General features: G+C 39.8%; 2 protein-coding genes and 1 long non-coding RNA gene across 7 annotated transcripts in view; 2 read left to right on the top strand and 1 right to left on the bottom strand.

The window, feature by feature from the left end:
* Positions 1-18607, top strand: part of SUPT3H (SPT3 homolog, SAGA and STAGA complex component) — a 271837-nt gene that overhangs the window by 13291 nt on the left and 239939 nt on the right. The gene's annotated exons all lie outside the window — the stretch shown is intronic.
* Positions 1-18607, bottom strand: part of RUNX2 (RUNX family transcription factor 2) — a 215256-nt gene that overhangs the window by 185133 nt on the left and 11516 nt on the right. The gene's annotated exons all lie outside the window — the stretch shown is intronic.
* On the top strand, positions 1001-12418 carry LOC149919273 (uncharacterized). The gene is made up of 3 exons (XR_016464593.1): positions 1001-4127; positions 8843-8930; positions 9294-12418. It is a non-coding gene; the product is annotated as an uncharacterized LOC149919273 (long non-coding RNA).

The raw sequence follows: 18607 nt of genomic DNA, 5'->3' as shown, positions 1-18607 counted from the left end.
TTTTTCCCCTTTTCATGTATGTCCAAGACACTGTGCTGTTGGGATGGGGGGCTTGGAAAATTAATGAGTTTGTCCCACGTGGATTTGTATTCTTGATTTACCCAGCCACTTGAAAGAGTTATTTAGCTTAGAGCTAAAAGATATGTTAACTTCTGAGGATGCAGATAGACACAAGCCATTACAGCCTCATTTTCTAACTTGTGCTTTTTTTTTTAAATATATATGATTATGAATGTTACTTATTGAGGGGGAAAGGATGCACATTTGCCAATTGCTGAGATCAGCTGCATGTAAAAGGGAGTGTTGCTTTATGAAATCTTGCAGAAGTATTTTAAAGGTTTTTCTTCTGTGCGCATCTATTGAAGTTGAAAATGAAATGAAGAAAGCTAGTCCCAGAATACCAAAACGTAAGTCTGTGCTTTCAAAAGATCCTGGTGAGGTTTTAGGTCTGGAACACTGTTCAGGATGTTGTTTAAGAGATGATGAGATAAAGTAGGAAGGACTTAAAAAGGAATTAATTTGGGGCTACTGATCTTTTCTTTGGCAAGATCATTGAAAACACTCAATACTTGGAAGCTTTTTTTTACTATGCTGCTTCATATTTTTCAATTCCTTTTAATAAGCTGTATTAAAGTAGTTAAAGCATCCATCTTCTGACCTACAGATGGGTAACTGCATTTTAAAAATAGGGAAATCTTTATTCAAACTATGGACTCGTGCTGATGGTCTCTATGATGCCATCCTTTTGATCATTTTACTTTAGGTCAGTATTAGTTGAACATACGTTCATTTGTGTGCATGTGGTCTTTAATATCTTATAATGCACAAGTTCAAATTTTTAGATAGTTTTATCTTAATTGCCCCATTCTCATTCTTCTCCTTTCCATGGTGTTAGAGCTGAATATCAGCGAAGGGGGGATGTTAAAGCATTATTTATTGAATATAGATTTATAAACATATAGATATTCTTTTTCTGTCAGTTGTCTTCCTCTTCCTCAACTCTACAGAAGTTAAAGTATCTCAAGACTCATAGATCTGCCTCCATAAAAACTACATTTGTCTTTTTGTTGTAAGGGAAACACTTAACATCTTAGTATTGCTGCATCAAACTACGTGCTCTCCTTGCGATTACTTTTTTTGTAGTTGTGAAGGAGTTTGCTCAGGAATTAAAAGGTGTTTCAGGTCACTTCAGGCTACGTTTGGAACCTCCTTTTATGTTTGTTTTGATCACTTATGGACACGACCATGTGAGCAAAGTGGTAAATTTGCCCCAGGTCCAGGTCCCCTTTCCTTCCCTGCTCTCACACAACCTGTTCCTACCAGTCTCCTGTAGCTCCTTGCTGCTTTTAGCAGAGAGGATATTCTGTCCTATGTTGTAGAGTTACCTTCACTATCATGTAGCATTTCCTAGTTTGAGTGGCTATATGGGCAGTATATATGAAAGGAATTACTTGCCTCTATAGATTCTACAGAGTTCCATGTCCAAAAGCAGATTTGTTTTCAGTTAAATGTCGTTAAGAGAATGTCAAACTGCTGTAGGTAGAAGATGGGGTATGTTCCATTGCAGTATTTCTTAGTGTAATGTAGATAACAAACGATTTCCCATGCATTGAATCTTCTGAAGTAGGTGAAAACTGTATTACAAACCTAGTGGCTTTCTGTCTGTACTGAGTTCCTTCTCAGATGGAAAAATGTAAGTTCTCTCCATTAATAGAACTCTGTTATTGTTCACATCTATAATAGTCATTTGCACTGAATTTTTATTTTGTATGTGTGTGTGGAGAAAACAGCTGTAACCATGTTTAAAAGCAAAAGAACACCTATGAAGTGTGGGGCCAAAGAAGCCTGAGCATCTCTTTGGGTCAGTATCTGGGAAAGCTGCCTGTTATTTCATTGTGTGCTTCCTGATAAAGTATTTTGAAACTACCAGCTGCCCTCCTGCCAGCATACACACGATCCTGTCAGGACGCAGAAGTTATTGTTGGCCATATAAATGGAAGAAATAGACGTTTTCCTTTTACTTCAGAGCTGGTGAAGTTATACTGTGAGAGCTATACAAACAGTCCTTCTGTGCTTTAGAGTAACAGCTTTCACAGTTTCATTAAAACAGTAGTGACTGAAGAGATTCTTTGAATGTAATGAACACATTGAAAAAATACATTCTTATTGTTTTGCTGGGGGGGATCAAAAAGGGACACTTTATCACTTCAAGATTCAGGGATGAACCATGTGGAGGAAAAATGACATCTGTTTCTTTTGGCCTGCACCACAAAATGAAGTTACTACTCAAAAAGAACTTTCCAGGCTCTGACAGAAGCTGACATTTTTTATAAACTACATAATTTAGGAAGTTACAGATTGTCCCATGTAGGCAATTTATAACCGACCCATGCTGACATCCCAAGATCCTGGGAAATAGAAAGGCTGGAGGATTACAGTGCAGAAAAGGTGACATCTTTCTTAAAGAAAAGAGGGATTGTAGCTGCACAGTTTGTCTTTGGAAGCTGAGTGAAATCTTCTAATTCAGGCAACCTATATGGAGTAATACAAAGAGTACCTTCAACTTGTCCTGCTTTTCTCAACTAAAAGTATATGTGCTGAGAAGATGAATTTGTGCAAAGTAAAGTCTTAATAGGGCTCTAACCATAGAATCATAGGAGGGTTTAGGTTGGAAGGGACCTTTAAGATCATTTAGTTCTAATTATGAATGGTGTTTGGAAGTTGCTGGCTACCCTGAAATGTTGAATCCGGATTCGATTCCCCAGAATTTTTATGTGATATATAACTTTGTAATTCCATTTAAGGTGGGGGGTTATTCATGCAGTGTATGTCACAAATGTTACATCTGTTCCTTGAACCAAAACATTATGAAATTAAGTGAATCTTTTGGAGGAATTATGTTTTTATGACAAGCTCATAAAGTAGGAAATGTACAGGAGCCTTGAAATGAAGTTGTAAAATATTGACAGAAGTTGTCTTAGGATGTATAAAACAGTTTTTCATCATAAGCATGCATACATATATATCTATATTTCTTTCTATCTATCTATATATCTACACTAATAAGACAATTCTGGTTTTCATTAAGAGTATTTTAAATATTTGATCACATATGAGATGGGATTGAGATGGGAGGTTTAGGTTGGATATGAGGAGGAAGTTTTTCAGCCAGAGGGTGGTGAGGCACTGGAACAGGTTGCCCAAGGAGGCTGTGGATGCCCCATCCCTGCAGGCATTCAAGGCCAGGCTGGATGTGGCTCTGGGCAGCCTGGGCTGCTGGTTGGTGACCTGCACACAGCAGGGGGTTGGAACTGGGTGAGCACTGTAGGCATTTTCAGCTCAGGCCATTTTGTGATTCTATGATATAAGAAATTTTTGAGATAGTCAAGAAAAAAATCTGTTCTCTGTAATGTCTCATACGAAGTACAGCTGGGGATAGTACTCAGTAGGCTGACTGCTTCTCATGTTAGTATCAGACTGTCACAGGCTGCACAAATGCACGTCAGTTTACAAAGCCTTACCCTTTCACATGGCTATATCTGGCTTTTCATTGTTAAGACCTTGCAGTTATGTGCTATTTGATCTAATAATGATTTCAAAGTATGTAATGCTGTCTAGAGTTCTGCCTTATGCTTTGTGTTTAGGTACATTACTGTGCTACCACAGAACTTATAGCAGGAAGGTGCTAATAATTTTTAAAAGAAGTTTTCAGCATGTCTAATACACTAATTATTGTGAGCTGAAATTATTTCCAAAGCTGTTTTTCTTGATTCAGTCTGTTTATTTATCTTGAAATCTCTCACACAGAGGGAATAGAGGCTCTGCTCAAGATTGGCTTCTTATCAATGGAATATTCTTAGGAATCGTGAGAATTTTACAGTGGCAAAAACATATTTAAAACTAACCTTTTCTAGTGGAAATGCTAAGTCACAGCTTGCACCAGTGATTGAGCACCTGGTAGGAAGGCAGGGCCAACTCAGGGGAGCACAGGTGTGTGCAATGCAATGCACTGAGTGGTCAGAAGGGCTGGAGCCAGGATCCACCCCTTCCCAGACCTCATTTAAGGCTTGGCAGTGGAAGCAAGAGGCTCCCTCTGGAGATCCCTGTGTACCTGAGGTCTTCTGAAGGTAAGCAGCTTCTTTCCTTTATTTCTGTGCCTATGGCTGTTGCATTTGAGCAAATCCTCCCTTGCTGCAGCCTGGGAGGTTGCTGCTCTGCTTTCGTTGCTGCGCTTTCCATTGTGTTACACCTTCAGAACACGTTTCAATTTCCTACACCTTACAGCTTCATCCTGAAAGTGGATCAGTGCTTGGCTTTGCATGGTTCAGAAATTTTACATTGGTGAAGCGTTTGTAGGATTAAGCTAAAGGTTAATGCTAAATCTAATCTAAATATAAGGTACTAGTTAGTTGTACTTCAGTATCAAAGAGTGTTTTTTGTCAGCTGTATTTTCTGTACCACAACAGGCAGTGTCATTGATGATGGTGGGCTCTACTACATTACTAACACAAGCTGGTTGAAAAGGCTGTTTGGTTTTTTTTCTGAATTCTGTTGTTTGTTTGTTTTTTTCCTCAGATATTTTCTTGTTCTCCTTCTGAAGTCTGTTTTGTGTGTTTATTTTTCAGATACTTACAATGGTTTTAAGTTGGAAGAGGGAAGACTTAGGTTTGATGTCAGGGGGAGGTTGTTTGCTGTGAGAGTGGTGAGGTGCTGGAACAGCTGCCCAGAGGGGCTGTGGATGCCCCGTCCATCCCTGGAGGTGTTCAAGGCCAGGTTGGATGGGGCCCTGGGCAGCCTGGGCTGCTGTGAAATGTGGAGGGTGGTGGCCCTGCGTGTGGTGTGGGGGGTTGGAATTTCATGATCCTTGAGGTCCCTTCCAACCCAAGCTGTTCTATGAGCTGTCTAAGATAATTCTGGTGACAAAAATGTTTCAATATTTTATGCTAAAATGTAAATTTGAGCAAGGTTTTATGCATTTGATTTAGCTCTGAGTTATCAGAGGGTGGTAGAACACTTTTAGTTGTCTGTTGTTTTGTTCTTTCTTTTAATAGTTGTGCTCCTTAGTTGAAAATTGCAAGTAAAACCTCTTGCCTGATATGTGTACAACCTCTTGTTGTAGATCTGAGAGATGGCTGTAGAGAAGTTGCATTGCTGTAACTAAGAAAAGCTGAAAATCCTTGTAGTGACACTGCTGTATCACAGCACGGGCAGCAGCCAGATACCTCACGTTGACATGGGAAGTGAAAAGCATGATCCCTGCACGAATCGCTTTGCCCACTGATGTGTTGGATAAGTCCTGCTGGCGTGAGCTGGGTTAGCATTTGCTCAGTGCTGAATGCCCTGGAAGATCTCACTGATTTCAGCTAACTTTGGGTCTTTGGTTTTCAGTTACAAAGGTGCAATCTTGTTATGAATAGCAGTTCTTATGTAGGCTAAAGGATTGCTTTTAGGTTAGGAAGTCTAAGGAACTTATTTCTCAGTGCTGAAGAAATGCATACCATATATAATAAGAAAGAAACGTGATGCAAACTGGTGTGTTTTGCCAGCTGGGTTTGTGTATTTGCCCAGCTTTAAGAATCAGAATAATTATAGTCTAAAAACTTCAATTACTCATTAATTAAAAAAAAAAAAACTTGTATTTTTTGCTGTTTGTAAGACATTACCCTTTTGAATATTCTGTTATTATATAAATTAATGAGAAAACTTTAAAAATACTTTCTCTGCTTTCTAGCTTGTGTCTGAAATCCTTTGTCATTCTTTCTAGCTTGGCTTTCATTAAATTTCTAGTGCGATGCTAGATTGTTAATCTACAGAGCACAAATGGGTTTTTACAGGCTCTTTGAGATAATGGACTTTGCTACTAAGAAGTCTAGTTTGCAGTTGTTAAATGTTGGCCTTGATTACTTTGTGCTGTGTGATGTCTAAGCTGACTGACCTTAGCCACACAGAAAGGTAAGTAGCAGGGCTACTGTTCCCCTCATGCCAGGTTCCTCGGGAGGTTCCCTTGTGCTGGGCTCAGTTCTCCTCAGGAAGAAGAGATTTGAGTGTGTTGGCTTTTATATGTCTTAGGTGTCTTGGAGTGCGGAGCGCATGCAGCCCCTGATTCTACTTGAAACAAGTAAATAATTGTAGCAGCTAAGAAGTTACGCTGATGGTATAGATGACTGGTTTTAATAAAACAGTCTGGAATTCATATAGCATGCAACGCCCAATGAGCATGTGCTTGGGTTGAGTATTAACAATCCATTTTATCTTACTGTGATGAGCTATGATAGTACTTGCATGACCCTGTTATGACCATAAACTTATGACTTAAGTCATGTCCCTCTTCGCTTTGAAGCTGATCAGTGCAATCATCTGACTTTGGGTGGTTCATGTGGGGTGGTGGTGGAAGAAAGCAGCAATGACCTGGCTTAGGGAGCATTCTGGTTAACCAAACTATAATTTGGGATTGTAAAGAATTTCTCTATTCTGTCCCATACTTGTTTACCATATTTGAACTCTGAATTTTGCTGAGATTGCATTGTTCAAAAATAACCAGTTAAGCCTACTGAGCTGAAACCCTTTTCTGCAAACATGAGCAGAAGACTCTTTGACCCTTTACTAAAGAAGCAATGGCAGCAGATATGATTGGAACTTGTTTATCCAATAGTGTTTTTCTGTTTCCATCTGCCTCATCAAATACATCAAGCAAGTGTGGCATGAGATAGAAAACTAGAGCAGAGCTAGGTTTTCCTTTTGTTGATAGGACAGTGGAGGAAGAACAGTCCTTAGAGTGAAACTACTGCAGATCTTTCTGCTGCTGAGGTAATGGGGTATTTTAAAGCTTGTAGGTCACAGTCTCTTGTATACAGTGCTTAGTTGCAACTGTGTTGAGGAGGCCTGGTAGTTTGAACAACTGGTACTAAGATGTGAGAGCTGAGAATGGAGCAAGTGTTAGAGAAGGTATTTGAAAATTCATTCTTAGAGGCTTATGGGCTGCATTTCTGTAGCTCAGTTTTAAGTGTAGTTATTCTAGATCTCCCTTTGGTAGTACTGGAGCTTCATTTCATCACTGACTACTAGAATTCACCTGAAAGATAAGTCTCAGACATCATGTCTGAAATGCACTCGCTTCTTCTCTTACATGTCTTAGGTAGGGTCTCTTACTTGATGATCAGAGGGCTGGAGCAGCTCTCCTATGAGGAAAGGTTGGGGGAAGTGGGCTTGTTGAGCTTGGAGAAGAGAAGGCTGTGGGAAGACCTCATTGTGGCCTTCAGTACTTGAAGGGAGCGGATAAACAGGAGGGGGAACAGCTGTTTGTGAGGGTGGATGGTGATGGGACAAGGGGGAATGGTTTTAAACTGAGACAGGGGAGGTTTAGGTTGGATATGAGGAGGAAGTTTTTCAGCCAGAGGGTGGTGAGGCACTGGAACAGGTTGCCCAAGGAGGCTGTGGATGCCCCATCCCTGCAGGCATTCAAGGCCAGGCTGGATGTGGCTCTGGGCAGCCTGGGCTGCTGGTTGGCGACCTGCACACAGCAGGGGGTTGGAACTGGGTGAGCACTGTGGGCCTTTGCAACCCAGGCCATTCTGTGATTCTCTTTTTCTGTTGAGTACCCTATTACTGCTTAAGAGGGGCAGAAGGAGATGGAAGACTTCAGTTAACATATGGAACCCCCGAGCACATCTCTACATAGAGGAAATACATTGCTGAGTCTCTTTACAAACCGTTGAAGGAACTTTCCCATAACTAATTATGAAATAATATTTATACTCAGATGGCAAAATAAATACACAAAGGATGTTTTTATGGGGAAACACTAGAGCGATTAATCTGGACAGCAGTTTTTACCATAAACAGAATTAACTGAGGTATAGCATTTATCCATGGTATGTGTGTCTCGTTTCTGCTCTACTGGTGCTATACTTTTCTCTTGAAAGTTCAAAGTTTATGTGGATTTTGTACTTAATTTGTAAAATTTGTTCTTATAAATGCATGAAGAATTCCTCTAAGAAAGGTTACAGCGTATGTATTCCTGTTCTGAGTTGGGTACAACTTCTTGGCTGCATTCTATGTTTGGATTTTTTTTGTATTGATGTGTTTTGAGGTACATCATTCCAAATTAGGTTCCTGAATCACCGTGCTCTCACATCTTTACAAGTTGCTTGCTTTAACGTGTCATCTGATAGCTAAGTAAAAGAGTAATGGTGGAAGTCAGCTGTCCTACTTAAGTGAAAACCTGTGTCTGTTTTAACTGAACATTAATTAAAGCATAAGGTAGTATGCAAATCATGTTCAGCATTTTCTAGGTTTTTCTCCTCAGGTGTTTTTAATGTGGTACCTTAATTCTAGCAGACTGAATCTTAATACACAGTTTAAGTGCAGTTGTGACCAGAACTGTTGTGTATCTGTAACTGCTGAAGCTCTGAGTTAAAGCTGCATAACTTGTATTCCCAATGAATTTGTTCTAGGCATGTCTGATATGTTAGCACAGATTGTACATGTCAGCGTGCAGCACTGGTGTAGAACACCATTCACCCACACGGAGCATCACCTTTTTTTGTGGCTGGGACCTGTGATAACCCAACTAAATAGTGATAGCTGGAGAAACTTCCACTCTTGAAGAGTTTATAGCATTTGATAAATAACCAGCATCACAATTAAAAAAAAAAAATTATATTTATAAAAGGCTTTATCATACTCTTAATTTCCATCTCACCACTCCCTCTGCTTACTCTTCCATTTGACCCAGTTACATATATAATTAATGTCTATAATATAGAATCATGGAATCATAGAATCCTTAGATTTGGAAGGGAACTTTAAAGGCCATCTAATCCAACTGCCCTGCACTGCACAGGGACACCACAGATACATCAGGTTGCCCAGAGCCTGATTCAGCCTTGCCTCAACAGTCTGCAGGGATGGGGCATCAGCCACAACACAAGGTAACCTGTTCTACTGAAAATATGCTGCATATTAAATCTTTCAAGTATTTTTTTTTTTTATTTAGCCTGATTTGAGAAATAACTGAATGCTGTTTCTTTTAGCTTGGCTTTAGAGATGGTAAATAATAATTTAGCAGTTGTGATATAATTGGATAGCAGAAATGTCAGTAAGACTGATGGCTAAGTGGGAGGAGGGTGGGGGAAGGACACGGACAAAAATAGTCCAACAGTATGTGCTAGGTTAATTCTGTGAAACTGTATTGGCAACTTCTTAGTATGTTAGTAACGATGTGCTTCCTTAGCTTTAACATCATCTACTGTCTAAAATGGGTACTTGGTGCTTAAGCCATTTTTTTCTTACAGAAAGTGCTGAGCAAACAACTTATTTACTCTCCTGCTTTGGTGGTGGTGACTTTTTGTTTTGCTGGAGTTTTTTGAGCAGAAAGCTGTAAGCACTTTATGCTGCTGAAAAGCAGCAGCTTCTGACCTAATGTACCCTGCTCTGAATGATAATGTTTCTTTGTTACTTATTTTTAGCTCAGATTGTTTTTCTCCCCTTTCCCCTAACATGATTTGTACAACCTTTAGAAAATTGAGTAGTTGTGGTTTTGAATCATCCTCCATTTCTAGACTCAATGTGTATTTCTGAAGAAGCACTGGCTTGCTTATGTGTGGGTCTTTCTTGCTTAAAAAGGCAACAGCCATGACACAGTCTTACCCTTGAAAAAAGATGGAATGCTATAGAATCTTAGTAGAATGTATTGTGACCCTGAAAGAACAGTGTGTTTAATGTTCATTTCATTTTGAACCAGTGTTACATTGCTGGCAGATGTCTTGTTGTTCTCCTTTCTATGATTCAGAGTCATTTGGATAACGTATCTTGAAGGAGTGTGTTTTGGTCCTGAAATAAAGCATGACTATCCATGTTGAAGCTATAGTAATACTTCACAATGAATCTGTCTGTATTTGTCTCCTTGTCTGTGTGTCAGGCCTTCAGTGCAAGCCTGGATACTTCTGTTTGTGTTTTGTACAGCAGGACATCACAGACATCTGGTATGTACACACTGATAGCAAGCTCTCCCAGGAATAAACTTGAATTTGACAAAGTGAACCTTAATCTGCTTTTTTACAACGCTGAGAGAGTACAAATAAAGAATTTCATAGTAAACTGTTTTTGTTTCTTATTAAACAAGTTAGAACACTTGCATTAGAAAAAGTATCTGTCATTCCACAAATGACATGAAGTAGCTCTTCCCTCAACCAACCCTATCCTTCTTTTTTTTGTTGCTTTTCATTCAAAAGAAATTGAGAACCTGAGGAGTAGGCCTGTGCTCAAGGAGGGAAGATTGAGGTTGGATGTCGGGGGAAGTTGTTTGCTGTGAGAGTGGTGAGGTGCTGGAACAGCTGCCCAGAGAGGCTGTGGATGCCCCGTCCATCCCTGGAGGTGTTCAAGGCCAGGTTGGATGGGGCCCTGGAATATGTTACTCTTAAACCCCAAAGGTGCTTTGTAGTGCCACTGTAGTGCTGAAACTTAAGAAATTACTTTTTAAATACGTCTGAGCAAGCATGGAGATCAATAAAATATCTGTAAAAGATGGGAAAATATCTTTGTTTCTCTCTTTAGAAAGAGAGGTGTTGTTTTAATAAAGTAAATAGTCTGCTGCTTCTTTGTATGCCTGTATACAAGCCTAACAGTTTTTCTGACTTCCAGTTTAATGTTAATTCATTTGTCTAGGAATAAGCATGGGTATTGAAATAACAGTATGCAGGAAGACACTGATCTGTGAGAATTCATTTTCTTAACCTTCTCCTGAAAGATCTACCTGCAGGTTAGTGTTTTGTTCCTCTCCTGCTAACCTAGGCATAACTGTGTTGTTGGTAGATCCATGGCAGGCAGGTCTCTGCCACAGTTTTCTTACATCCAGTAATTTCACAAGATGCTGTGGGCTGTACTAAGAGTTATTTGGCAGCTTTCATTGCTATTTCTTCATTTGCAACCTCAGTATTGAGGATTTCATTGTGGTATACTTGGTAGTATATTAATAAATAAGCAAATGGGAATATATGTATATGGGGATGGTTTTAAAGTGAGACAGGGGAGGTTTAGGTTGGATATGAGGAGGAAGTTTTTCAGGCAGAGGGTGGTGAGGCACTGGAACAGGTTGCCCAAGGAGGCTGTGGATGCCCCATCCCTGCAGGCATTCAAGGCCAGGCTGGATGTGGCTCTGGGCAGCCTGGGCTGCTGGTTGGCGACCTGCACACAGCAGGGGGTTGGAACTGGAGGAGCACTGTGGGCCTTTGCAACCCAGGCCGTTCTGTGTATTTAAATGTATTCATTTTTGTATGTGTGTATAAAGACTTTAGAGAAAAAAAACCCATCTGTGAGTAGTGTGTTGCTGTTACTAGAGGCTGAATAAGCCTTTAAATTGTCATCTTTGTGAAGGTTGTGTGGCAGTGAGAACCGCAGAGGTGGATGTGACTTTGTCATGCAAGCTCTGAGATAAGTGGAAACCTTTTTCACTCTATTACCTACTACAAGGAAATACAGACTCTTTAAAGAGAATTTTGCTTTGTGTTTAATGCAGAAAAACGTTACATATGTCAGACTTCCCAAGTTCAGCTCATGTCTTAGCAGTTCCAGTTTTGCTTTTTATAGCAGAGAGATCAGTTGTGGAAATCAAAATTTATGCAAATCTGAAACATGTAATGCAAATTGTGTAATTAAATCTGGCTGTATGCAAATTAACTGAACAAGCTGCAGCTTTATAAATGCTGATTGTACGAGGTGCTTCTAGGTCTGTTTATGCTTACTGAACTGAAATGGAGAGTAAGTAGCCCTGTGTAGGGGATACTGAAAGATCAGGTAAACTCAATCAGCTTTAATGCATATTATATAACTGGGCTAGATACTTATCTGGTGCCTTGCAAGCAAAAGTCTCTGTAGATTGTTGGCAAGCTTCCTTATTCTCTGTTTCTCTATTAAATGCCAGTCTTATACCTTCAAGAATGAGACTTTCTTTGGAAAGATGTGCCTTAAAACAAGGTCTGCCTGTGAGTTTGCACTGGCAGGACCTTGCACTGTGCATGCCCAGCAAGGGCCCTTCATGCACCACGGGAGTTACATGCCCAGTGTTGGGCCCTTTGATGGTTCAGGTGACTGAACAGATGTGTGATCAATTCATGGAAAGGAATGAAATGCTGTAGCATTTTTTTCTAACGAGTTACAGAATTGTTTTTGAAAAAAGTGTTGGAATAATTAAAGTGAAGTATATTGCTAGAGCTGAGATTCAACTGGGATTATTTATTTTTGAGTTCTTAAAACAGATAAAAACGAAAAGCCCAAACCATCAGCTGTTTTTTTGTTTACATTAATCCAGAAAAAATGATTGGAAGTTCTAAAATTGCTTATTCAAATGTGTATTTAAGAACTTTGTACTGAGTTTTTAATTTCTTAAAAGATTTCTCTATATGTTAACATAGCGTTTGAAGGAAGGATATTATTTGATTTATTGCTACAATCTTTTTGAAACAGGGAATTCACAGCACTATTTTATCAATTGAAAATTGGGACCTTAGGCAGAAACTTGGAAACCATTTACAGTGTTAACCAATACCCTTGTCTTCTCCCTAGCAATTCAAATAAAGCTTTCCCTGCTCTGATTGATATAGCAAATGCAATGAAATGTATTTGATACCTTCAGGGATGTCTGATTATTATTTATGTATTGTCAATGTTACTTCCTCCATTCACGTGAAGATGTTTGTCTGACTGAATATCAATAAAACAGGGGTTCAGTTGGGATTTTTTTTTGTATCATTCCCTGCTACGTGTTAGTTTGCCATGCATTTTTTTCCATGCCTGCCTCCAGTTTCCATCCACTGTTGCTGACAAGAGCTGGTAGGTAATGGCACCAGCAGTTCACATGCTCATCTGGAAAGCTAGCATCTCCTCCAGCTGATGATAGTTATCAGTGCTGTGGCTGTTTTGGTAGGTTTTCAGTTGAAATGTGGGATGGTGAAAGCATGAAGAACAGTCGCTGTGTTAAGTGAGCAGTAGTGTCCTTGTGTTTGTTTTGTGGTGGGTGAAGGACTCATCTGTTGTGTAGACAAAAGGAAAGATATTGGGGATATTTTGGTGCTGATCATAAATGCGGAACTGTCCCTTATGCCAAAGCAGTTTGCCTTCTGCAGTCAAAGCTGGTGACAAAGGTACTTACTGCAGGGCAGGGAGGTTTAAACTTGGTGGGGGAAAAAATAAGAATGTTTTTTGACTGAAGGAAAGAGTGTTAAAATGCTGCAGTTGAGTTCTTCCACGTAATACAGTGGTTACAATTTAAAATTGACTATTGAGGCCTTTTTGATATTAATTGCTTATGATTCATTCAACAGCATTTGTTAAGTAATCTTCAGTTTTTTGCCAAATGAAGAAGCCAAGTAGTTTTATTTTTTTCAAAGAAGTGATGATGAATGACTGAATGCAGCCTTCCCTTTCACCTTGTTGGCAACCCTGCCTGTGGCAGGGGGGTGAACCTAGATGATCTTTGAGGGCCTTTTCAACCCAAGCCATTTTATGATTCTTGTCAGTGTTTCCTTTCTCATCTATTAAAACCATTGGTAGAAAGTTCTGTATAACTGTCTTATCATCTTAACCTTGGGGCTTTGTGTGAGCAATGTTGAATTAAGAATTAGTTGTTTCTTCCAAGTCTTGGTCAGGACATCTACCTTCAAGTATTGAGCTTGATTGGAAGTCAAAGCCTGGTGGACTTTAAGATAATTTGAGTTGTCCAGGTCAGAGCTGTAGGACTAGAAAGTGTTCAGGAATCTGCCCTACTTTATGAAAAAGTAACAAGAGAGAACCCATTACCAAAAAGGTAAGTTCTATTTTGGTTTGTTTTTTCAGGAAGGTTTTCAAATTTACCTGAGCCAAAACACAACCTCCCTATGCTAAAGCCTGTTAGCTGAGCAAGTCCTCCAGCTTGTGCCATCAGACTGTAAACAAGGCAACTGCAAAGATGATTTAGCTAGGTAGTTAAGCTGACACTTCAACTGGTGTTCGTTACTGAAGCGCTACAAAGCAACTTGTAGCTACAATTAAAAGTGAGTCATGCATCACTTCTCCAAATCCATAATAGGATGTTAATACGTTTTTTACTTGTCATGAGCAGAGTTATTGAGCAGATTATCTGGATGATTTGGAAGTTTGAGCAGGATATTAGTATTGACTTTGCTGGCACAAATAGGTGTGTGTGTGTGCTGAAGTGTTCCACTGGGTAAGGCCTATTTATAAATGCAATCTTTCACTGCAGTGTGGAGGTCTCAGGACCAGTGATATTTTTCTTTTGTATCACTTATTTGATTTTGGGCATGCAGACACGTTTCCCGTAGATCAGTGACGATATGAACATATACCTGTACACTCTATCATGCTTTTGTGTGTGTGTGTGCTTGGAATGGACAGAAAGCTGTTTGTTCCCCTTTCAGTCAGGTGTCATAACTAACTGCAGAATGAATGTGCATCTGAGCACGTCCTTCAGAGTAGCTGAGTCACTGCAAAGTTTCCATCCTACCTTTCCCCTTGGAAAATCCACTATGTAGCAAAGCCTTTCCCTTTATCAGTGAATATGTTCTGTTAATCATTGAATACAAGATGCACAGGACTGGGAGGGAACTGAAGGTACTAACTTTGAGTCCTTGCTGTAGGGCAGTGAACTGTCTCACCTGTTACAAACTGTAGAGAAGGAGACTGGGACAAGTTCCACAGAACTTTTGCCATTTTTTCTGTTCCTCCTCTGTTTATCTAATGAAGTGATGGCTGTGCTATCTGAATTCTGTTGTGCAGGATGGTAGAAAGAGTAGAACTCTTAGAGCTAAGTGCTAGTGACCCAGGATATCAGGTAAGAATAGATTGGATATCTACACTTAGACACTTCTGGTCTACTTTCCAATGGTTTGAAAAATAATAACTTGGGACACAGGCAGGCTTCAGGAGCTGTATAGACAAGTTTCCATACGTAGAAGACCCAGAAAATCCAATCTGACAAGTCTTGTTGTGGTCTAAATGTTGCCACCTAGTTAAGGCAGCCATGGAATGCTAAATTAATAGTGGTTTGAAATGTCAGTGTAAACTTCCTTTGCTTCTGATTTGTCTTTCCCCACAAGACCAAGGAAGAGCTAATCTTCACTTGCTTTGTGATGACTAACACTGATTCTGTAACCTTTTCACTTCTTATTTTCCATCAGGCAAAAAGTTTTCTACTGTGTGCTTAGCTTCTGTGCATCTCATGAACAGCATCTCCTTCATCTTCTGTGATGTCAGGCCTGGTAGCGGCTGTAAGAATGAGCAGAATGCCCATGTGTTTAGTTTGTGAGCTTTTTTAATTTACAGGTTGTTTTTCTGTTTCAACTCTGGGAAAGTTTGTTTATTTAAACAATTGATTTGTTAAGTCTACATTTTTTACACTTGCCTGTTTAATTGTATACTGTTTGTTTCAGGCTTTCTCCAACTGACCTTGTCCTCCTCACATACTTGAGAACCTTCCAGCTTAATCTCAAATAAATTGCAGTAAATATTGTCCTTGTTCTCACATCCATGCTGACTATATTAAGTGAGACAAAACGGGGCTCAGCATCTCCCTGTGGGACTCTTAAAATATCTTCTGTTTTGTCATCAATATCAGCTACAGTGTGCAACACTTATCCTGTACTGAGTTAGAAAATTCCCTTGCATGATAGGTAGGCAGCAGCCACATTTTTTTTTTTTTTCCAATGAAAAGTATAGGTTAGGAGGGCCAGATGCAGGACCATACTTTGTATTTGGTGTGAACTGTGCTTTTAGGAACCTGCCTGAGAGAGCAGAATAACCATGTTTTGTTTTCAGAGCCCTGCTTGGTGCTACTGCTACAACCAAACCAGTCAGTGAGGTTTTGAAAATCCTAAATGCTTTGAATTTTTCAAAAAATATTTTGTTGCAGCCAAAACCAATTTTCTGGTTGGAAGTACCTACAGGATGCTATCCAAAATAGGGAACAGCTATGTTTGGTGAGTGCGCAATTGTTAACATGGCTATTTTCAAATTTCAAATATGCTTACACAAAGAAAATGGAAGTATTTTGCTGACAATATTTGCTAAGCATTTTTCCAGCAAGAACCAAAATTACCAAGTGCTGAAGATGAGTCATCAGTATGCCTTTAAAATTTGTTATTTTGTAAGGAGAAACTTCTCAAATATACATCAAAAGAACTTAGCCTTGAAGCAGACAGCTTTACTTTGGGATGAAAATGCTCAGTGAGCCTGAGCTGATGAGGCTTGAACACCCTGGAGGTGTTCAAGGCCAGGTTGGATGGGGCCCTGGGCAGCCTGGGCTGGTGTTAAATGTGGAGGTTGGTGGCCCTGCATGGCACAGGAGGGTTGGAGCTTGATGATCCTTGAGCTCCCTTCCAACCCAAGCCATTCTATGATGCTGTATAAAAGAGTTCTGCTGTTTTTATGATGTTGTCCAACAGAAGTCATACCTATGGGCAAGCACTTTTGTTATGGTAGGCACTGCACAAATGCATACGTCTCTATAGTTTATACATTCCTACTAAATACCAGTTGCTTGCTGTGGTGCTTAGGGCTGCCAGTTCGCTTTGATTCTGAAGTGAGATTAGAACCTCTAGAAGGGAAATTGGGTAATCACTGGTGAAAATAAGACAGTTGAAAAGCCTTGAGGCAGATGATGACCATCTTTTCTGATGATTTAAAAAGAAGAATATGCTTTATGAACACGATACATTCAAGTACGTTTGCAATCTGCTCCTTGTCAGTCTTGTGCCCTGTGATATCAGGAAAAAGGAAATAAAAGAAGAAATAACAGGATGGTATCAAAGTGCGCAGGTACTTTGAAACTCTTCTGCAAGAAGATATCGATGGCTGGGGACTGGCATTTGAAAATGAAAGCAGAACTAACAGTCCTTACTTGCAAGACCTAAGGAAGAAACAGCTGGAAGTAGGCAGGGGGAGTGGTACATTCTTAAGAGGCAAGTTTGCCAGAGTCAAACTCTGAAATGGCAATCTTATGGTATTTCCACCTTTTGAAAGCAGAGAGACTTGTTAAACCAAAAAAACTAATCTATAGGGAAATGTGGAAAAGTTATTAGAGTTGCTCTGAAAACAATCTGCATTATTCAAATTACCCATTGCCAAAATGTGTACTTTGCCTGACCCATAGTGCTCCCACTGCTCTAACTGATGTATGCCACCAAGAAATCTTATTTCTGGTGTTCCTCTCTATGTTGTGCAATAGCAGTCCCATGACAGATAGCTGTTCCTTTTCTGTACGATTCTCCTTTTTGAATCCCTATAAAACAGCTTCACAAAACATTTTCCCAGAGTCCATTGTCTCCTCACTTTGTATTCCCTTATTCAAAACACTGGAATTAAATGCTAGGGCTCCAGAACTATCACAATTGCTCCTCTAATGGGATACAGACTTGAGCCATCAACTAAGTTGTATTTCTCTGTGCATATATGTATGTGCATATGTGTGTATGTAAGTGAATATAAAACTCCTTTAGAAACTGAAAATCTGGAGGCAACCTGCCTATGCAGGTTTGCCACAGAAAAGCTTACTCAGAGCTGCCAAGGAGGCTGGCGCTCTGGAAGCTGGAAGTGCACACGTTCTGTTCCATCAGAACAGAGCAGAAGGTTCCCTACGTGAGCCCTTGGAAAGGCTGTGATCTCCCCTGCTTGGACACTTGTTAGCAGTCAGGACAGGAACGCGTTTACAGGTTAGAAGCATGAGGTTAGTTTTCCATCATCTGACGCTCCTCGTGCTCTAGCACAGAGCAGCTTTTCTGTAGCATCAAAAGATGTTATTGTTTGCCAGGATAACTATGCTAATAAATCCTCTTGTACAAACGCATCTATTATGTTACAAAAAACGTCTGCTACTCCAAGCAGTTTTATTGGTATAACGGTACTTAAATGAGGCCTTTTTCCATCATCGCTGTCTGTAAGACAAACTTGCATTTCTAACATATTCCAGCATTTTCCAGTAGTAGGTCCTTTCTTAAGGTGCACTGTAATAGAAAGTGACAACAGAAGTTCTGTTCTGTAACTGTAAAACCGGGGGAGATGCAGCCCGTGTTCATTGCCAAGGCTTCCGAACGCTGAGAAAAATCCTTTGGTTCGTGTAAGATCTATCGATTGTTTGCATTTCCCTCCTGCTCCATTCCCTTTTACTCCACAAGCATTAAAGTTGAAATCAAGTCTGTATGTTCTGACATTCAGTGATCTTATTTGAAATTATTAATTGATATTGTCCCTGATCTGCGAGGGATCTCTGCAGTGCACAGCAAACTGACCGTAGATAAACGCAGGTGCTCATCTGGCCGGGTTCTGTGTGTGTGGTGTGAATGGAGGTGGAACTGAGGTGTCCCTAGAAAAATCCCTCATGTGTATCACTGCAAGCTCTCACGTTGATCTGCTTTAGCAAAGCGTGAAGCTTATGTTGAAGGGATATTCAGTGTGCAGATGCTGTATGTTTGGGTAAAGATTTCTGTTCAGAAACTTCCTTAGGAAAAAAGGAAGGAAAAAACAAATGATGCTTTTTTTTAAATGAGAACTAGGATTTTTTTTCAGTAAAAAAGAGTTTACAGATATATGGTTCTTGATATGTCACACACATTCTGATTAC

This window comes from Phasianus colchicus, chromosome 2 (genome assembly GCF_987193195.1).
Source record: "Phasianus colchicus chromosome 2, bPhaCol1.hap1.1, whole genome shotgun sequence".
Lineage (NCBI taxonomy): Eukaryota > Metazoa > Chordata > Aves > Galliformes > Phasianidae > Phasianus > Phasianus colchicus.
Note: the sequence above shows the minus strand (reverse complement) of the source record. Positions and strands in the feature narration are given on the sequence as shown.